The 21,190-nt window shown below is 38.6% G+C and overlaps 1 pseudogene across 1 annotated transcript; it reads right to left on the reverse strand.

Moving 5' to 3' along the window:
- Positions 1 to 318: 318 nt before the first annotated feature.
- On the reverse strand, positions 319 to 20,938 carry LOC114296061 (uncharacterized; annotated as a pseudogene). The gene is made up of 8 exons (XR_014334962.1): positions 20,536 to 20,938; positions 15,635 to 15,873; positions 13,732 to 14,138; positions 8,992 to 9,177; positions 4,003 to 4,195; positions 3,431 to 3,507; positions 1,945 to 2,095; positions 319 to 1,063 (listed from the first exon to the last, which is right to left on the reverse strand). The product of XR_014334962.1 is annotated as an uncharacterized LOC114296061 (transcript).
- Positions 20,939 to 21,190: the final 252 nt, after the last annotated feature.

The raw sequence follows: 21,190 nt of genomic DNA on the forward strand, positions 1-21,190 counted from the left end.
ATGGCTCATTTGTGTAGCTCAACCTCATGCTGCTTGACTCGTCATAACTGATCTCCCACCAAATGAAAGATGATATATCAACACCCATGTCATGTGGCAGTCTTGTTTAACAGTCTGCAAAACAAACACTTCTGTGAACCAAAATTGATGCCTCAAGCAAGGCAAACCAATCTATTCAAAATTTAAAAAAGAAAAAAAAAAATGGCCCTTCTGCGAGCTAACATGTCATATACTATTCTAGCCTAACGTTAATCACATCCAACATCTTACATATTATTAATTTGTCCATAATCCTTACTACTAATCCAATCAAATACATAAAAGAAAGAAACTTCATAACATTTTGCTTGCAACAACAAAACATGAACGAATTACAAAACACCATTGATGGGCACACAGCCATGTGGTGTTTCAGACCCATAAGATAATTTATGCCCAAGACGCAGAAAAATAACTCATAAGATTACTGCATTAGCAGACCAGAAAAACACTTGGCCTTGTTCATCTAAACCAACACTTCCTACCCCAACACTGTTTATTACAAAATTGTGCAAAAAGAGAACTGACACAATGAAAGAACAGGATTCAAGACAAGCACCATGCTTGCTAAATACCCTACAAGTGCTAGATTGAGCTCCAAATTCAGTCAGCTGTGTCCTTCAATTAGTATACAGGAGTAAAAAAAAGTCAACAACACACGTGATGGAACTTTGCCCAGGCAACAGGGACTATTATTTTGCCTTTTTGATGGTAAGTAATCCAGGGTCTAAAGGCCAACACAGAGGTAGGAGATGATGGAACCTGCCCTCCGTTTAGTCCTCTGGCTAACCTTCCACTTCTCAACCAGGACTTTCTTAATCCCGACACAACTAGAAATCACAGTGGCAACTCCAGCTGAAGTAATGCCTGGACAATACACCATGTGGCAGGATTCGAGCAAGGTGCATTTGCTAACAAGATGAGCTAGACCGACATCTGTTATCTGACGGCAGTGTGACAGCACTATATCCTTGAGCAAGTGACAGCCTTCACCTAACTCGGTCATTGCCATATCCCCGAGATTCTGTTAGAAAGAATAAGAAAAATGAAAGGCCAAAGTTCAATCAGTATAGTGCAAAGATTCAGAAAGGTATCAAGCTATAGTTGTTCATACATGACCGGTATATTGAAATCCTGCTATTATCTCAAACCACGAGAAAATATAAATAAGTGGGTCTCTGTACGCCTCACAGGTGTTGACTTTAATGGGTGGTTAATATTTTGATTTGAACTTTCAAACATCAGTGATTCAATACAAAGAGTGAATATCAGCCTGGCAAAATCTCGCTCCATGCATCACATTTTCTGACAGTCTTATGATCTCTAACTACCATAGTGCATGAACATAAATCAAGTTGATAGAGAGTATTCAAAAAAAAAAAATGACAAAGAAGAAGAAGAAGAAAGAACTCCAAGATAGGGACTAATTCAACTCTTCTAAAAGCTATGTTAAGAACTATGTATTGGATGTTTCAATACATACGCATTTCAAGCAAAATTTTAACTTCATGACTGCTATATCTTGATGCAAGATACCAATATCAACCCACTGGACAACCATGCTGAAAATAAACCAAATTTCACTTATACACTAATATTAAAACATATAATATAATTAAATGCACTTCTATGGCTTAAAGCTCAAATGGAAATCGGCAAAGCCGCACTTTGTACAAATCTTAATACATAGTGTTATAGTCTTACAAATTCCCTCATTAAAAGAGTTCAAATGTTAAACCCTTCAAATTCTTGCCAAAAGGTGGCTCCTTCAGAGAATTACAAACTGCAAGTACGTAATTACATTGGTCTTGTAAACAATGCCCTCCACAAATATGAATTTCAAAATTAATTAACATTTAGAATTTATAGATATTAATCATAGCAAAATGCACAGAGAAGCCATACCTGAAGAATGCTTACATCTAGGCAAGTGAGTTGAGGACAGCCTCTTGCAATTGCTATGATTCCCTTGTCCCCCATTTGGTGGCAACCACTAACGTTTAAATGTTGTAGGGGGCAACCTTGACCAATAGCTATCAGTGCTTCATTCCCTACCCTGGTAGTTAAATAACATGTGAAATCACATGGGTCCAATCATTTGACAGCTAAGAAGGCACTAAAGTGACGGCTTATGAATAGGTTATCTTAAGCTGCTGGCTATTACATATCCTAAACAAACATTAACCAAAAAATGAAAGAACTGAACAAAAATAGTAAATTATTCCTAGGAACCATGGACTTCCATCAAACAACACAGATAAAACAGAAAGTTCATGTAGAAATTCACTAATATATTTTGGGGGAATTACATGCAGGCTATGTTACATGGACTCTTCAAATTAAATCAAATACCCGTGTCGGACACCCGACACTCGGACAAGGGTATGGGATATGTGTCGGATACTTTTCAACGGATACTTCTTATATAATTGTATATAACACTATTATTATATGTATATATTGTTATATAATTGCTATAAATGTCATTTTGACACTATAAGTTAAATATAATACCATTTTATCTCACATATTAGATTAAAAATATAAAAATATGACATTTTTTTGCCGAGTCCGCGTATCTTAAATTTATGATTTGATGAGTCCGACCTCTAGATACATACCCGCACCCGACTCCCGTACCCGAGTCCATGTAACATAGCATGCAGGTGGGAGTTGGGAAAAAAATTTACAAACACATGGGGGTGCAAGTGTGTATGTGGTGGGTGCAAATGAAAGGCTATGGGGATGCAATGCATTGGTAATTTTTTTTTCCCCAGCTCCCACCTGCATATAGTTCCCCCATATATTTTTATGACATTATCCCTCCACTTAAGTGTTTTTCTTTCTTCTTTTTTTTGGATGAGTAGGACATAGGATACAATACATATTAACTAAAACTGAATTCTTTAAAGGCCCACCCCCCGAACAAATGGAAGCAACAACCGATTAAATAAATAAAGCAAAGGTAATAGCTCCCTGACATCCTTTTTGAAGCCTAAGCAGCTAAACATACAAACTCCTCGGAATCATATTGAACAAACAAAGTACAATTGAAGCTCAACCTTGGGTTGAAAAGAACCAGCCTTTTGCAGCTCCATGAAAACCAAATTGCACCATATAGAATTCACTACATTCTAAGGTAGAGAGTAAGAGGAGTTAAATGACAGCAACAGCATCAAACTTTACACTTGGTTCAACTTACCCAGCTTTAAAAGCATACGAATAGTACAGTCATTGTGCAAGAAAAACAAGTAAGAAAAATAAAAGCAAAAGAAAGCAAAATTGTTTTTCAGACTAGAACTTCAGCAGATATAATGAATGAATTATATGAGGTGAAAAAAATGGAAAGGAAATCTGTGATTATTAACAACACAGTAAGAAAAGTTCTTACCGATCACAAAACCGAATACTAAGATCTGTAAGGAATTTACAATTCTTACCAACGGCTATGATTCCCGTATTCCCAACCTATAATGACAAAAAAATAAAAAATAAAAATAAGAACTGATGCATTATGTTTAACAGAATGAATACTTCAAATACAAGATTTCATTCCCATATAAAGATATGGAATAAATATCACATCAGAAGGTCAAAGGTCAAAGACTTACTAAAATATTATCAATTCAATATCAATAAACATCAGTAGCAAAACATGATAAGATATTGTACCACAAAAGAAATTTAAAAGTCTAACAGATGGGGAAGGAATAAGGCTGTACAGCTAATAAGAACACTATTCACAGCAGTACATCACTTTTGACCTGAATACAGTCAAACATTTTGTGTGCAGAACAACCATCATATAAATCAAGTATTCCCAGAAGAAGACAATTCTAGGCACACAAATGAATGCCAAACATAATTCAAAGAAATACGAAATCATGGTCATCACCAAAGATTAAATTTTAAACCAAGTGACGAAAACAGGAAAAGATTAAACAAATGCAGCAAAACAAATACCTCATAGCATCGACGAATATGAAGTTTTTTCAAGTTCCTGCAGCCTGAAGCTATACTGCATATGGCATCATCCCCAATACTTGAGCAATCAACCAACTGAAGAGCTTGTAAATGTTTGCAGCCTCTGCCAACCTCAGAAAGGGCATAATTCCCTATCTTTTGGCAGTAAAGCAGTGTTAACTCTGAAAGGCGTCTGCAGTATGCGATCAAGAACTACAATTAAATAATGAAGGGAAGTATTGGCAGATGCACGCTATCAAAAGATTTTGCATAATAGAAAAGTTACGATAATTAGCCAAAGCCAAATATTCCGTGACTTAACGCTTTCAGTATGGCATGTTTAAAAAATAGAAATTATGCATTTTACGCAAACATATATTTTCCTGTTTTTCCAAATATGTTCCTTAGCTAACCCTCCCAACCCCCAAGGGCCCAAGGCTTAGTGCAGTGATAAAAACTTGGTTGTTAAGTGTGACTAACTCAGATTCAAGTATGTGAGTCGCCATTTTGTGCATATTATGCCAAAGTTAAGTCTGTATCCAGTCTATCCCTCCCAACACCCTCAATTTCGGGGACTATCACAGGCAATGACCAAACAAAAGAGACAAAAAGGAGAAATTTACGGATCAGAATGCAAGATAATTTAAGGAAGGATTCATGACCCCATTAGTAACAAGCTTATATGAATATAAAGATATCATCCAGCAATGAGGTGACAGGTTGCAACCTATTTGATATCCCAATTACACATACATGCAAAGGAAAAGAAAAGCTCAGAGCTTCCCCGCCTTTTCAACAATGCTTAAGTTAAAGTAAAAGGTGATACGATCACACACACAACTCCACCTATGGAAACTCTAGTTCAAACTCCCAGAACTTGAACAGATATGGTTTCGACCAGTCAGTAAAGAAACTGATTTGGATCAATGTAAGTGTATGAAGAAGGTCTTCAGAGGCAACAATTGCATTAAAAAGTAAAATAAAATAAAAAAAGATATTCACTGGAGCAGAAGTAATATACAATGTGAACTTGGAAGAATACCCTTCCAAAGCCACCAAGAAGGTGGATTCATTGGAGAAGCCCAGGCTTCCTTGGTGCTTCTATGAGAGGACATTTAAAATCCTTTCACGTTCTACATGGGAGCAGAAAGTTTTGGGGGTTCATCTCACCTTCATTTATTTCGGTTGCATTACATTCATTTCTCTCTTTCACAAGGTTTCTCATCCTTATTGGTCTATGTTCCTTCTTCTTCACCATTCTTTTGTTTATATTATCAAAAAATGAAAACCCCAATAGCAAATGACAAAAAACCCACCAAAGTAATACTGAATTAGGTCTTTTTTCTTTTTTTGGCAAAGATAGCGTTAGTATGTTAGTATAGTTAGATTACAACTGAAGGGTTTGCCGCTACTCCATCAGCTCGAACCCCTGACCTCCCACTCACCACACCCTAAGGTGTGGCTACTAGACCATTGGGCCACACTGCAATGTCTATACTGAATTAGGTCGACTGCTCTGAAAAAGTTATGAAATGTGGACACATCAGAAATAATACTACATATTTAAATATATATATATATATATATATGAAATGTCAATTGTTCTTGTTAGAATTTATCTCCACCTACCACCTCCACTATCACACACTCCACACCTACCACCTCCACTATCACACACTCCACCTACCACCTCCACTTCACTCCTACACCTACTACCACATTTTCTTCTATATATAGGAATCCTTGTAATTGTAATCATTATTAATATATACAACACATCAAAATATCAATCAATAATACATCAATTTTTACATGGTATCAGAGCGGGTTTAGAACCTAGGATTTTTCGCTTCACCGGCGGACGGCAACCTCACCTTAGCCGTCCGCCGGACCTCTACCTATTCCGCTTATTTTCTACACATACCTTCCCATCACTGCCCAAATCCTCTCTGTTTCTTCTTCTCTTCATCGTTTCACTTGTTGCTTCCAATCGGCGGCCTCTCTCTCTGCCCGGAACAGTGAAGACTGAAATTTCTTTCTCAAGTCTGCTTGAACTTGCTGCAGACAATGATGTTGAGGGGTTCAAGCAATCAATTTTTGCGTATTGCTTCTGCAATTAATGAAATGGGACTCTGGTATGGTCGTCAGAGAGCATCAAAACAGATAGCACTCGAGAATCGCACCCCGTTAATGGTTGCTGCCATGTATGGCAGTGTTGATGTTGTAAAACTAATACTCTCTTTATCCGAGGCAGATGTAAATCTTTCCTACAATGAGTCATCATCGGCTACAGTCCTCGATCTCACAAGCTTCCAGCTACACGATCTCGACTCAGTCGAGCTTCCACCGAGTCTGACCGAGTTGGACCTCACCGCCAATCGACTCTCCACCTTGGACCTCCGGATGATGCTTCTTGCACAAAATTCCACCCACCCACTCTGTCCGCTTTCTTCGTCGACCAGATCTGCATCTTCGATGGCCAATCCCATTACGTTATCGCCCTCTCGAATAATCTCATCTTTGCATAGACTCACAGATCCAACTCAGATCCGACCAGATTTCCGTCGTCGGCTGTGATGATACGCTGCAGATCTGCTACTGTTTTCATCGCCACCGTTGAGGACCGTAATCTTGTGGTGAGGTGGGAGTCTACCATTATATAATTATATAAAGAGATAAAGTGAAGTGAGAGTTTTTGGTCTTCCAGCACATTCATATAGTCTTACTATTATTATTATTATTATTATTATTATTATTTATTTTATTTTTTTTAAAAACAAAAAAAAAAATAAACAAAATAAACAAAACCATATATATATATATATACTAAACCCATTGCCCCACATGGGCATGCCTTCCACCGCCCACTTTATTTTTTTAATCAAATTTTATTTTTTATTCTAAACCTTCATTGATGCTCTCAGACATCATGTTGTTTCCCACTTTTTTTTTTTTTTGTTTTTTTATATATAACAAAAAATCAAACAATTTACAAATTTGCAAACACCCATATTTTATTCATCTCCGGGATCCACCCCGATCATAATTTTACAAAAAAAAATAAAAAATAAAAAATAACAACAACAACAACAACAGCTTTGTTTTCTTTTCTGCAGCCGGCCACCAACCGACCTCACTTCTTCGCCTATTCCGCCGGCCTTTTCTTCTTGCCTCCGTCCTGGGCGGCCCTTGCCGGTGTTGCCTCCGTGTTTCCCACTCCACTGGGCATGACCACTCCCCCATACTCCTCCACTGCAGCATATGGAGGACCTCCAAATCGGAACATCACGGTGGCCTTCCGTTTCAGCTCCTTGTTTTCTGCCCTTAGCACGCTTATCTCTGCTCACGCATCCTTATACATGCGTTGGAGCAGAGCCAGCTGGGAGTTTAAATGCTGCACCTCATTTGTCCTACTCTGCAGCCGGTTCGACAGGTTTGTGACCGCCGTCATGCTTTCCACACATGCCTTCAAAGTATACTGATTGGCCTCCACATCCGACTGCACTGCCATTCTTTGCTCCACCGACCGCATCGGAAAGTTCAACGGAGCAAACTCCGGGGCGCTTGGTTGAGGTTCCAGTGCCACCGCACCAGTTCTCTCTCTCGTTGACTCGTTGAGGTCGGGAAAGAGGGTGAGCAGTCCACGGGAAGACGAGGACGAGGCCATTTTTCTGGGCAACAGAGTGTTACAGCGTATTACAGAGTTTCTCTCTCAGCACAACAGTGTTAAAGCCTCTCTCTCTCAGCACAACGAAGAGTTTTACAGAGGATTTCGCAGGTTTTTTGCTTCTGCCTCGGCCTCAGGCTCTGTCATGTTTAAATAGCCGAGGCAGCCACGCGCATCGCGCGCCTCTTGACGCCCGACACACTGGCACGCCTTTTCATGGCACATCTTTTGATAAAGTGGACACGCCTTTTGATGGCACACCTTTTGATGAATTGGGCACGCCTTTTGATGGCACGCCTTTTTGACAACTTTGGGCACACCTTTTGAGGGTGCAACTTTTTCAGGGGTCCGACAAGACTCTGTAAACTGTCCCGACATAGATTCCGGTTAGTTTCTACAAGGGTCCGACAAGACTCTGTAAACTGTCCCGACATTGATTCCGGTTAGCTCCTTTATGGGTCCGACAAGACTCTGTAAACTGTCTCGACATTGATTCCGGTTAGCTCCTTTATGGGTCCGACAAGACTCTGTAAACTGTCCCGACATTGATTCCGGTTAGTTTCTACAAGGGTCCAGCAAGACTCCGTAAACTGTCACAACATTGTCTTCTACAACGGTCCGACATGACCCCATAAACTGTCTTCTACAACGGTCCGACATGACCCCATAAACTGTCTTCTACAACGGTCCGACATGACCCCATAAACTGTCTTCTACATCGGTCTGACACCACCTTACAGTGTCCTCTACATGGTTATGACACCCCCATACAGTGTCCTCTACAACGTTATGACACCACCATCCAGTGTGTTCACCAATGGTCTGACACGACCATACAGTGTCTCTTATCCTCTTTTATTTTTATGTATTTTCTTGTTTTGTTACTCTCTCCAAACTCAAGTTGGTTAGTTTCTCTCCTCCTTGAGTTTGCGGGGGGCTGTTAGAATTTATCTCCACCTACCACCTCCACTATCACACACTCCACACCTACCACCTCCACTATCACACACTCCACCTACCACCTCCACTTCACTCCTACACCTACTACCATATTTTCTTCTATATATAGGAATCCTTGTAATTGTAATCATTATTAATATATACAACACATCAAAATATCAATCAATAATACATCAATTTTTACAGTTCTTTTCCAGGAGGGTTTGTTTACAAATTGATATTTTTTTTTTTTTTAAGTGAGAAAAATCAGTGCAAGCTGGTTAGCTAGTAACAATCAGCAAAACAAGACTCATTGCACAGTCACACAGTTACCACAAAATAAAATCAATAATTTATAATAAACCAACAACAGCAAACTGTACGTGCAAGATCTTCCCACGAACTCCAGTCCACTTGTGCCAATATTGTGGCACCCATTGACTTCAAGATGTGTAAGTTCAGAGCAACCAGCTGCAACTGCTTCCAAACCCTTGTCACTTAAGAAATAGCAATCACTTAAAGCAAGATTTTTTAGCTTCTTACATCCTTCTCCAATAGCACAAAGACTCCTGGATATGTAAACAGAAAAATCACAAATGAGCATGATGAAAAAATATATTTCTTCTGCTCCCTCTTTTTTTCTTTCTTTTTTTTTATTTTTTATTATCAGATATTCAACCATGTTGCTAGTAGCAGAATGAATTATATGAAGGCACAATTTTCTTCTTTTCTGCAATATACCAGAATATACCAGAAAAGACAATGATTTTAAGAAAATCCTAGGCAATACATTGCATCTTTATGCAAAATTACATTGAGAACAAAAACCAGTAAAAGATGTTAATAACACCTATTCCTCAAAAAGAGATCATTTTTTTTTTCTTTACAGCTAAAAAAATGGTTATTGCATATTCTTTTAAAGTGGGAAGATGCTTAAAGCAAGTGATTAAATTTTGGATTCCTTCCCAAAGCATCTAACATCTTCATAGAGGCCATAACATAAAGGAGCAATGTTTGGGTCCTCGTTTCTGGAGTTAATTTTTTGAAAATTGTAGAGTTTTTGTTTGGTTATTCAGAAAATCTGAAAAAGTTTTCAAAATCACATTTTTGGATTCTTTTTTCAAAATCTTTGTTTGGTTCCTCTTTTATGTTTTGGTACATATATAGAATGTACATATATACATAAAACAAACGTGGTGGTACTTTTGATGTGACAATATATATATATATATACATATATTTTTTAATTGTTGAATACATCCTTTAGGCTGCCTCTCTCTCCACTGGTGGAGGGAAATTTGAATTTGCAATAATGAAATTTTTGGAAACCAAACACATCCATTTTCAAAACATAGTTCTTGTTAAAATTTACCATCACCTACCACCAATTTACCATCACCTACCACCACCTACTCCTCACCTACTCCTCACCTACTACACTCACCCTCTCCTATATAATGAGCCACTCACCATTTGTAATATACACAATAACATTATATCAATCAATAATACAATTCTCTATTTCTCTTTATACATTAAATTTCTACATGGTATCAGAGCTATAAGATTTAGGCCTATACTCCTTTCTTTCCGGCGGGCAGCCGGCCGGCAACCTTGCCTTCGCTGCCCGCGGGAGTTTTTCAACACATATCACAAACACATACCAGAAACTCTTCTTTCTTTGTTTTCTCATCTTCATCGTCACTAATTTCTTTCTCTGTGGTGACTCCACCCTCCTCCGCTGCTTCAACCGCGCCCTTGACGTTTCATTTGATCACGAGCATCAAAAGCGATCCATGGACATCGATTTGCCCAATTGGCACTTCTTATGCTCGTACTTGATAAAGTCATCGGCTTCAGCATCAACATCCTCTTCGTAGACTTTGTAGCCACTATGTTTGGTTTTGACAAATTCATCGGCTTCAGCATTATTTTCCGCTCCATAGACTCTGTAGTTACCGTCGTTAGCATACTCAGTAGCGCTCTCATAGTTCTTCTTCTCCAGTATGACCTGGTGAGTCTCTGGCTTCCTATAACCATAGGACGACCCATAAACATCTGGGTATGGAGGAGCATAATGGACAACTGGCCTTTGAGGCATTACATCGAACACTTGGTACTCTTCTACGAGAGATACAAAACCACTACCACCATCAAATCTCGATTTCACCGCCGTCGGAATCGCCGTCAAAGTCGATCGGTTCATATCCGATGTCGATCTGATCGAAGCACTAGACTCACACACAACTCTCTACGACTCCTTCGAATCAATGAATCCATCTTCGAGAAGATCAGCCATCGCCATTTTCTCCAACCAAGATCGTTCACCATCAACCACTCAGCGACTTCGGGGCCTCAGCTCTGTTCTGCCTCAGATCGGAGTCCGATCTCCTTTGCCGGTCGATTTTTCGAGTTCAGAATCGAAGCTCGCTGCTTGATCGCACGCCGCTGCGGTCTGATCAAGATCCTCGCCTGAGATCCATGAGCCGGTCGATGCGCCGAGCCACTGCGACGTCCTTGCAGTCGGCTTTGGCCAGATATAAGAGAATGTTGGAGAGAGAGTGCAATAAAATGGCTAGTAAGGTGAGATCAAGTGAGCATGCCTGAGATTATCTTTCTCTCTCTCTGTTCCTCCCTCTCTGTGTGTGTGTGTGTTATTGAATTCCAGAAAAGAAAAGCTACCCACGTGATTTCATCTCTCTCAGCAAACCCAGCACAAATGGAGAGGGGCTACGAACCTCTCTCTCTCTCTTTCTATGCACTGACTCTCTTTTTTTTTTTTTTTTTCTCGGAAGCTTTGAGTTTTGAAAGGTAAAGACACACTAGACCCACTCACTTCCTTTTCTTATGAGGAGAACATTTTTAATATCTTTATCATCACACCAGACACCAACTTTTGTCCCCCTCTTTTCATTTCTTTTTATTTTTATATTATTCACCCACCTCTGCTTTTTTCAACTCTTTATTTTATTTTATTTCATTTCCCACACTGATGTGTTTCATATAATCCATCTACCAATTCTTTTTATCTATTTTCTTTATCCCTTGTTTTCTTTCCTTTTATTTTTATTTTTACACAAAAAAAAAAACCGGAAGAAGACGAAACTGCACACCAAACTCATTTTATTCATCTCAGGAGATCAACCCCGATCACAATTTTACACCAAAAAAAAAAAAAAAAAAAAAACAACCACATCCACAAGCAGGATTTTCTTCTCTACTCTGCTGCAGGTCTTTTCTTCTTGCCTCCGTCCTGGGCGGCCCTTGACGGTGTTGCCTCCGTGTTTCCCACTCCCCTGGGCACGATCACTCCACCCTGCTCCTCCACTACAGCATATGGTGGACCTCCAAATCGGAACATCACGGTGGCCTTCCGCTTCAGCTCCTTGTTTTCTGTCTTTAGCACACTTATCTCTGCTCGCGCATCCTTATACATGCGTTGGAGCAGAGCCAGCTGGGAGTTTAACTGTTGCACCTCATTTGTCCTGCTCTGCAGCCGGTGCGACAGGTTTGTGACCGCAGTCATGGTTTCCACACATGACTTCAGAGTATACTGATTGGCCTAAATATCAGTTTGCACCGCCATTTTTTGCTCCACCGACCGCATCGGAAAGTTCAACGGAGCAAAACCAGAGGTGTTTGGTTGAGGTTCACTGGCCACCGCACCAGTTATTTCTCTTGTGGACTCGTTCAATTCTGGAAAGAGCGTGAGCAGACCACGGGAAGACGAGGCCATGTTCTGGGTCGCTGGACGGGAAGAAGAGGCCATGTTGCTGAGTGTTTCAGAGACGGGTTGGTTACAGAGTATTACAGAGTTTCTCTCTCAGCAAAGGAAGAGTTTTTTCAGAGGATTTTCAGAAGTTTTTTGTCTGCCTCAGCCTCAGCATCAACCTTGGTTAAATAGCCGAGGCAGCCATGCGTCTCGCGCGCCACTTGACGCCAGACGACAAACGGGCGCGCCAGCCAAGGCACTCACGTGCATCGCCATAATGTCTCCGGCTCACCTTTTGATGGCTCGACGCTTTCTGTCAGGCACGACTTTTGATGAAGTGGGCACGCCTTTTTATGGATTGGGCACGCCTTTTGATGGCACGCCTTTTGAAAGATTGGGCACACCTTTTGAGGGTGCGACTTTTTAAGGGTCCGACAAGACTCTGTAAACTGTCCCGACATTGCTTCCGGTTAGCTCCTTCAAGGGTCCGACAAGACTCTGTAAACTGTCCCGACATTGATTCCGGTTAGCTCCTTCAAGGGTCCGACAAGACTCTGTAAACTGTCCCGACATTGCTTCCGGTTAGCTCCTTCAAGGGTCCGACAAGACTCTGTAAACTGTCCCGACATTGATTCCGGTTAGCTCCTTCATGGGTCCCACAAGACTCTGTAAACTGTCCCGACATTGATTCCGGTTAGTTTCTACAAGGGTCCAGCAAGACTCTGTAAACTATCACAACAACTGTCACAACATTGTCAGCTACAACGGTCCGACATGACCCCATAAACTGTCTTCTACATCGGTCTGACACCGCCATCCAGTGTCCTCTACACCGTTATGACACCACCATACAGTGTCCTCTACAACGTTATGACACCACCATCCAGTGTCTTCACCAATGGTTTGACACGACCATACAGTGTCTCCTATCCTCTTTTATTTTTATGTATTTTCTTGTTTTGTTACTCTCTCCAAACTCAAGTTGGTTAGTTTCTATCTTCCTTGAGTTTGCGGGGGTTGTTAAAATTTACCATCACCTACCACCAATTTACCATCACCTACCACCACCTACTCCTCACCTACTCCTCACCTACTACACTCACCCTCTCCTATATAATGAGCCACTCACCATTTGTAATATACACAATAACATTATATCAATCAATAATACAATTCTCTATTTCTCTTTATACATTAAATTTCTACAGTTCTCAAATCACTTTTTTGAAAAATAACTCAAAAAACTGAAACCAAACATGATAAAGCTACAGAGTTTGGTTCACAACAAAATAATCTAAAGAGGAAAAGGCAATAAGAGAGAGAGAGAGAGAGAGAGTAAACTGGTTATTCTGGGATTCATGTCAAAATAGTAATAAGGGCATGCAAAAAGCATCTGCGAAGAATGACTAACTTGTCAGTAAACCTCTGGAAACTGTAAAGAGCCAACAACTCCAATGATAAACAGAAAATGCCAACAGCTTGCAGTGCCTCATCTGTAACATTGATGCATTGTAACTTCAGTACTTTCAAAAGGCGACATCCTTTTGCCACAGCAAGGATCCCTTTGTTGTTGATGAACTCTGAGTCCAATGACAATTTCTCAAGAGATCTGCAATGAGATCCTATTGCTTCCAAGGAGACATCAGTTAATTTTGCACAAGCTGCAACTCCAACAGATTTTAGAGTTTTCCCACAACCGATGGCTAACACAATTAACCCTGTATCTGTCAGGCCTTCGCAAAATCGCAAATTCAGATCTTCAAGTTGCCTACAACACTTCCCAACAGCAGCTGCACCTTGATCTCCAACATAGCAACCCTTGAAAAGATAAATGTGAACATCTAGATTTTAGTTAATGCATTAATTTTTGCACTTTAGCACAATAGTGTAAAAAAAAAAAATAGAGGGGGCAACGTATATGCATATATGACCAACAAACTAGAGAGAAGAAGGATCTAAAGAGAGACAGATGAAAATTAGACTAACAAGGAAAAGCATAAATGTTCATATATTTGTATATAATTCCACAAACAGTCCACTCTAACCAGCACCTCAAATCAGAACAGCCTTGCAATAGTGGTCACTAAAACCAGCTAAGACATAGAAAGTTGAAAAGCTGCTGGTAGCTATTGCTGTAGGAGTGGAAAAGTAATAATAGCAACTAGTACTCAACCTTTGGACCACACATTACTTCAATACCCAAATAAAGAAAGCAATGTAAGCTGAATCTAGTCAAAACAAAACCAGAAATGATCATTTCAAAGCCAAGTCCAATCATCTCACATAATAGCTGCAGTAAACCTCCCTTCATACTACATCAAGAACTAATGACAGCCTAATAACACCACAAAAAATGACCATGGCATGGCAGATTCATGAAACAAACTCCAAACAGATTAAAATCATTTGGCTCCGTAAACAGTGAGAAAGCACACACCACAGTGAAACCACTTCAAGTCATCCCAAACAACTCCCTGTATAAGCACTAATTACCTTTTCAGATAAGAAATCAGCATCAAAGTTGTAGTCAATCTAGGGGAGCAAGGAAAGAGAGCAATTTGTGCTACCATCAGGTTCAGAAGCTCACTCAAAGTTATTTTTTTAACCCCAAGGATAGTTTGATCCAAGTTTGATCATGTTATGGCAGTCTCACAGCATGGAGAATTGTGTCAAACCCAAATATTTTGTACTCCAAAAGTCTTGGAAGAAAAGAACAACCACAAATCCATGCAAAGCCCCCACCTGTACCCATTTGTTCTCAGCCGCCAACACATCATTCATTTAGGGTGGTCTAAGGCATCAATCATGGTGTAGCAGAGACCAATTTAATAAAGCTCTAATTGCCGGACTTGTAGGGTGAAGTACTAGGTTTCTTAGACAGTCCTGGGCATTCCTCCCTTGGCCTTTCTTCTGTTAACATGTAGTGTGAAGCTAATAAAGAATTTCTTACTTCTGGAAGTGGAGTGTGATTTTAGATGGCGGTGTAGGCAAGAAATGCAAATGCATATGAGAATTGAGAAGGAAAACCCAAGCCAATTTCTGGATTAGCAGATTGTCAAGATATCACAGTGTCTAGATGCCCCCTAGACAGAATTGTTAATGAAACCTCTGTAAATGAACAGATGGAATAGCTTGTGCATCAGTTGAGGAACCAATGGTACATAAAAAAAAAAACAGCTCTAAATAAGTTAAAAGGACTAGTACATGCACACATCAAAATACTGGAGGAGTGCTCAAATTTATTAAGATGTTTGAGAAACAGGTTGTGTAAATCAACAAGTGGGACACCTAAAGTTTTACAGCTAGATGTTCACCTGCAAATCCAAAGATCTCAAGGAACTACACTTCTCAGCTATAGATTTTAAGCCTGCACTTGTCACATTAGAGCACCAGATAAGGCTCAACTTACAAGTTTTGTAAAGCCTTCACCCAGAGCAGTCAAACCAGCATCTGACAAACAGTATGACCCCATTTCATCTTCAGACCCACTTTTCTCATTCGCATAATGAAGCGTCAGGGATGAAAGTGCAGACTGTTCACCACCATGTTTTTGCTGCATAAGGGGAAAATTTATACAAGTCTATCAAATAATGATCATAACAAGCTCAATAACACCTTTCCCCGATAAATAAGTTCATATAAACAACCAATCAAAGAAACTTAAAAAAAAAATTGAGAGAGAGAAGGGGGGGGGGGGGGGGGGGCATTGGGGCAAATAAACGCATAACCCATGGATCAATTTCTCTGTAGCAAACCATGTACTAGCACCAATTTTTTTTTTTTTTTTTCTAGCAACAATAATACATTTATTTTCTTCTTTTTAAAAATGGGCAAATTACACTGACACCCTCTCACATTCTATAGCTGCTGCAGTTGATGTTGCAGTCATGCCTTTTAGGTTGACTGCATTGGTTTGAGGTGTCCAAGGGGTTCAGCCTGTTTTGCATTTTGGTATGTCAGGAGGTTCAAATGGCTCTAATTTAAAAACAAACTCAAATGTTGCATAAAGTGATTAAATACGAAATTTTAGGTCTTCTCCATGAGCTCAAATATCATGATCCACTGAAAACTAAATAGAAACATTACCAACTATTCAACCAACTAAAGAGTTGATATGCAGTTTTTTGAAGTATAATTGCAAGGAACACTTTCAATGAAATATATAGTGGAAGTCTTCTGAGTATCTATCCATTCTATCTATTTTTTTTATATAAAGCACACAACTTATATAAAGCCCATTGAATTGCTAACTGAATAAATGTGAGAATAAAATTAGTATAGTATATATTATGTGAATATTATTTCTTATTTAAGGTTTATTACACTTGAACCCCTTAGTTTTCTAGTTATTATGATGTCTCTAGCTCCGGATGAGTGTGCCTTCTGCCATCAAAGGGGCCATTGGAAGTATCACTGTTCCAAGAACGGATGTATGTCTGACTCGTATTCTCAGCAGTCTCAGACCCAGTTTTGCCCTTCTTCTCCGAGTAATTTTCAGGCTTCCGCCGGTTCTACTGCATCTACTCCAGCTCTTGATCCTAACTTGGCTTCCTTGAGTGCTTAGATTAGTGTGCTTCAACATACATTGTCTACCTTCTAGCGATCCCCATTTGCCTCCATTGTTTCCTCTCTGTATTCAGGTTTGCTTGGGTCTTCTTTAGGTATCTCTTCGTCTGTCCGGATTTTTGACACCGGTGCCTCTCATCATATGACTCCCCGTCTCTTCTTACTTCAAAATTGTACTCCCCCTCCTTTTCCTATTACTGTTAATGCTGCTAATGGGTCTAGTATGTCTATTATATCTATTGGGTCTGTCTTACTGTCTGCTATGTCTGTTGTCTCTATTCCATCTGTCCTTTATGTTCCTCAGTTATCTGTCAGTTTATTATCTATCAGTCAGCTTGATGCTTCCGGTTTTGATGCTATCTTTTCTTCTTCTATCTGTTCTGTACAGGATCGGATGTTCACGCAGCAGATTAGGACAGGCCGTAGAGTTGGAGACCTCTATGTGGTGGAGAGCTTGCATTTGCTTATAACAACTTCTCCAACTGCTTTTTCCTCTTTTCAGTTAGATTCTCTGTCCACTCCTTTCTACTTGTGGCATTCTAGATTAGGGCATTTGTTAGCTGACCGCTTACTGTCTTTAGCTCAGTCAGGTATATTAGGTAAAGTTTATTCTAGTGAACTTACTGAATGTCGGGGGCGTAAACTTGCCAAAATGACAGCCTTACATTTTCGTAAAAGTACTTTTCTATCTGATACACCATTTTCTTTAGTTCATACTGATGTTTGGGGTCCGTCTCTTGTTCTCACCAAAGAGGGTTCTACATACTATGTGTCATTTGTTGAAGACTGCACCTATTACACTAGAGTTTATCTTATGACTCATAAGTCCGATTTTTATCAGATATACCGTACCTTTCAGTCTATGATTACTACTCAGTTTGGGTCTACAATTAAAGTGTTAAGGTCTGACTTAGGTGGGGAATCTTTTAAAAATGAGTTCTGTGAGTATTTAGCCAATTTGGGTACCATTCACCAAACTTCCTGTACAGATATATCTGCCCAAAATGGTCGAGCTGAGCGTAAACACCGTCATCTTCTTGAGAAAGTTAGGTCTCTTCTTCTCTCTGCCTCAGTTCCGGCTCCATTTGGGGAGGAGACAGTTCTTACTGTTGCCTTTCTTCTCAATCGCATGCTTACTCCTCTTCTTTCTGGCCAATCTCCTTATGAGGCTTTGTTCTCCCAAATGCCTAACTACTCCCTCCTTCATGTGTTTGGGTCTGCCTGTTTTGACCTTCTTTCCCGCAAAGATAGGACCAAACTTAGTGTCCGGTTTGTCCTCTGTGTCTTTTGGGGTTATAATCCTACTCAGAAAGGTTAGTAGTGTTACGACCCTATTTTCCGTCATCTTTATGTCTCCTGTCATGTTTCTTTTCTCAAACGTCTACCTTACTTTCAGCTTCCTTCTCTCACCGCCCCAGTTTTCAAAGAGAATTTGGTTCATATTAATTCGTTTCCTTCTAAGGTTCTGTCTGATAAGTACATCTCCACAGTTCCTTCTGAGCTTGTTTCGTCTTCTCCTCCAGCTGCTTCTCCTCCTCCGTTGTTAGTTTATTTTTGTCGCAAGACTTCTACTCCACCAGTTGTCTCTGCCCCTGCTGCTGATCCTCCTACTTCTGACGGCTCTGATACCATGTTAACTTTCTAAATAAAACTGTATATTCAATTGTGTTTTAATACAATGTATACATCTGATATATATAGTAATTCTAGACCTAATCCTAAATAGGAAATAAGAATAAACCTAAACTAATCCTAAATAAGAAACAAGAATAAATCTAAATTAATCCTAAATAGGAAACAAATAAACCTAAACCAATCCTAAATAAGAAACAATATTCACATAATACATACTATACTAATATTATTCTCACACATGCCATATCCAGCAAGTGTAAGAAAAAGAAATGGACTTCCTCTACACGAACTTCAACCAATTATGATCGATTCCAATAATACCAAAAACACTAACTAGTGTACCAACTAATACACTCCGTTTGGGAAGTGGGTTGGCTTTTTGGTTTTTTGGCTTTTTGGCTATTTTGGCCTGGGCTATTTTAGCCTGGTTTGGGAAGAGCTTTTTGGCTTTTTGGCTTTTTTGGCTTTTTTTGTGAGAGAAGATTGTAATGATTATGGGTTGGATTTGATGTTTTGTTTTTTGTGGCTAAAATAGCCTATTTTGTTTTTTGTGGCTATTTTAGCCAAAAAAACTTGGCTTTTTGCTTGCCAAACGGAGGCTTAAGACATAAGACATACATGTGGGTTCTATCATGCAACATAAGTCTCACCTAACATTACATTGGTTGGTATGGTACAGTAGTTAGTGTTCCTAAATTTTTTAAAAAATAATAGTAACTGTTTTTTACGGAATCTCACCAAAATAGTCCAAAAAGACCATTCCAGGCTCTACTTTTGATAAGGGTATGTACCCCCCCAAAAGCAAAAGTTTAAGAGGGTTACTGAACTTTCTCCATAATAAATAATAATAAGAGAAAATTACAAAAAATAACAATAATAATAATAATAATTATAAAAGAAAATTATAAAGAAAAATCCTCGGGTTTAACCCAGTAACAAAATAAACCTTACTTTCCAATTTTATTAATTTAAACCTTAGTCTTCTTATTTATTTTCAATTTAAACCCTTCGCTTATTTTCATTAAGTAAAATTATTGAAAAGAGTGTACTTTAGCCATTAAACTCAATGAAAACAAATATTTTAGACATTTTTCATATGCCACTGTTGAGTTTAATGACTAATATATACTTTTTTTTGACAATTTTACTTAACGAAAATAAGCAGAGGGTTTAAATTAAAAACAATCAGTGTGTTTGGTTTTAATTTTTTGAATTCATTTTTCTGAAAATTGAATTTTTTGTTTTTGTTTTTCGTATTTTTTTTTTTGTTTTTAGTGAATATTTTTAAAATTTTAAACAATTTTTTTTACTTTTTTAGATGTATCTTACTTAGATGTATCTAAATAATAAATTATTGTGAAAAAATATTTTAAAAAATTAATAAATATACAAAAATAAGAAAAATGTATTGAATTTTCGTTTTTTTATTTTTTATTTTTTTAATTTTAGCATTTAGTGGATTTTTTAAAGTTTTTTTCACAAATATTATGTTTTTTAAGTGTATTTATGTTAGATGCGTTTAAAAAAAATTAAAAAAAAAAAAACTTAAAATATTAAAAAATTCAGTAAAAACAAAAAAAAAAATACGGTAAATGAAAAAGTATAATTTTTTGAAAAGTGAATTCTAAAAACTGGAAACAAACAAAGTGAATCAAAGTATATTTTAAATTGATAAAATTAAGAATTGCAAATTTATTTTGTTACAATGATCAAACCTTAAGAGTTTTTTTTTTTTTTTTGGGGGAATTTCTCCTAAAAATAATTAACATAACATTTCCTTCTCTCTTTTTTTTTTTTTTTTCTTTTTTTTCTAAACAATAAAAAAAAAATTTAAAAAATGCAACCTAAATTTCACCCAAATTGTTAATCATTCAGCTGATTTCCAGAACACAATCAAATCTTCAAATTTTCACATGCAACTTTCCCTAAACTTGATCACTCGGTCCAATTTTACAGAAAATGCAATTAAAAAATTTAACATTCAAAAAACACACAAACTCAAACAAAGACTTACGAATTGAACGGGGAGAGAAATGGAGAGTCGTTCGTCGATGAAGACGTTCCTGACATTGACGAAGCGGCGAGCCAGCTTCTGAACCAGCGCGTCGGCGTTGTCGGAGGAGCCGACTCGGATGGTGGTGCGGTTCAGCCTAGCGAGGCCGAGCCATCTCTTGCAAACGAGAGAGCAGGCGTCGTGGCTGGGCTTGGAGTCCAGCTTGTGGAAGACCTCGAGGATCAACTCGTCCGGTAGGACTGGATTTATCCGATCACGACCTCTCATTTTCATACATAGATAGATAGATAATGATATGTATATGTATATGTATATGTATATGGATGAGAATGATGATATACAGAGTGTGGGGGTGAGGATTGAGGGAGATGAGGGAAGTTCTCGGAGAATAAATTAGAGGAGAGAGAGGGAAAGAGAGGGAAACGAGATTACTGTAATTTCAGCGAGTTCGTGTGTTCGGCCGTTACGGGCTGCCTGATTCTGTTTACACATAATCTCTCTCTTTCTTTCTACACCCACCAAATTATTATTAGAAAAATGCTTGGGAGCACTAATTAGTGCTCAAACTAATTAGGTGGCAGTGGGTCTCGCCATTAATGATGTGATGTTTTAGTCTTGAAATTGTATTTTTTTTTATTTTTTTTTTTACTTTTTT

The sequence above is a fragment of the Camellia sinensis genome, chromosome 7 (assembly GCF_055761805.1).
Source record: "Camellia sinensis isolate YWXY chromosome 7, ASM5576180v1, whole genome shotgun sequence".
NCBI lineage: Eukaryota > Viridiplantae > Streptophyta > Magnoliopsida > Ericales > Theaceae > Camellia > Camellia sinensis.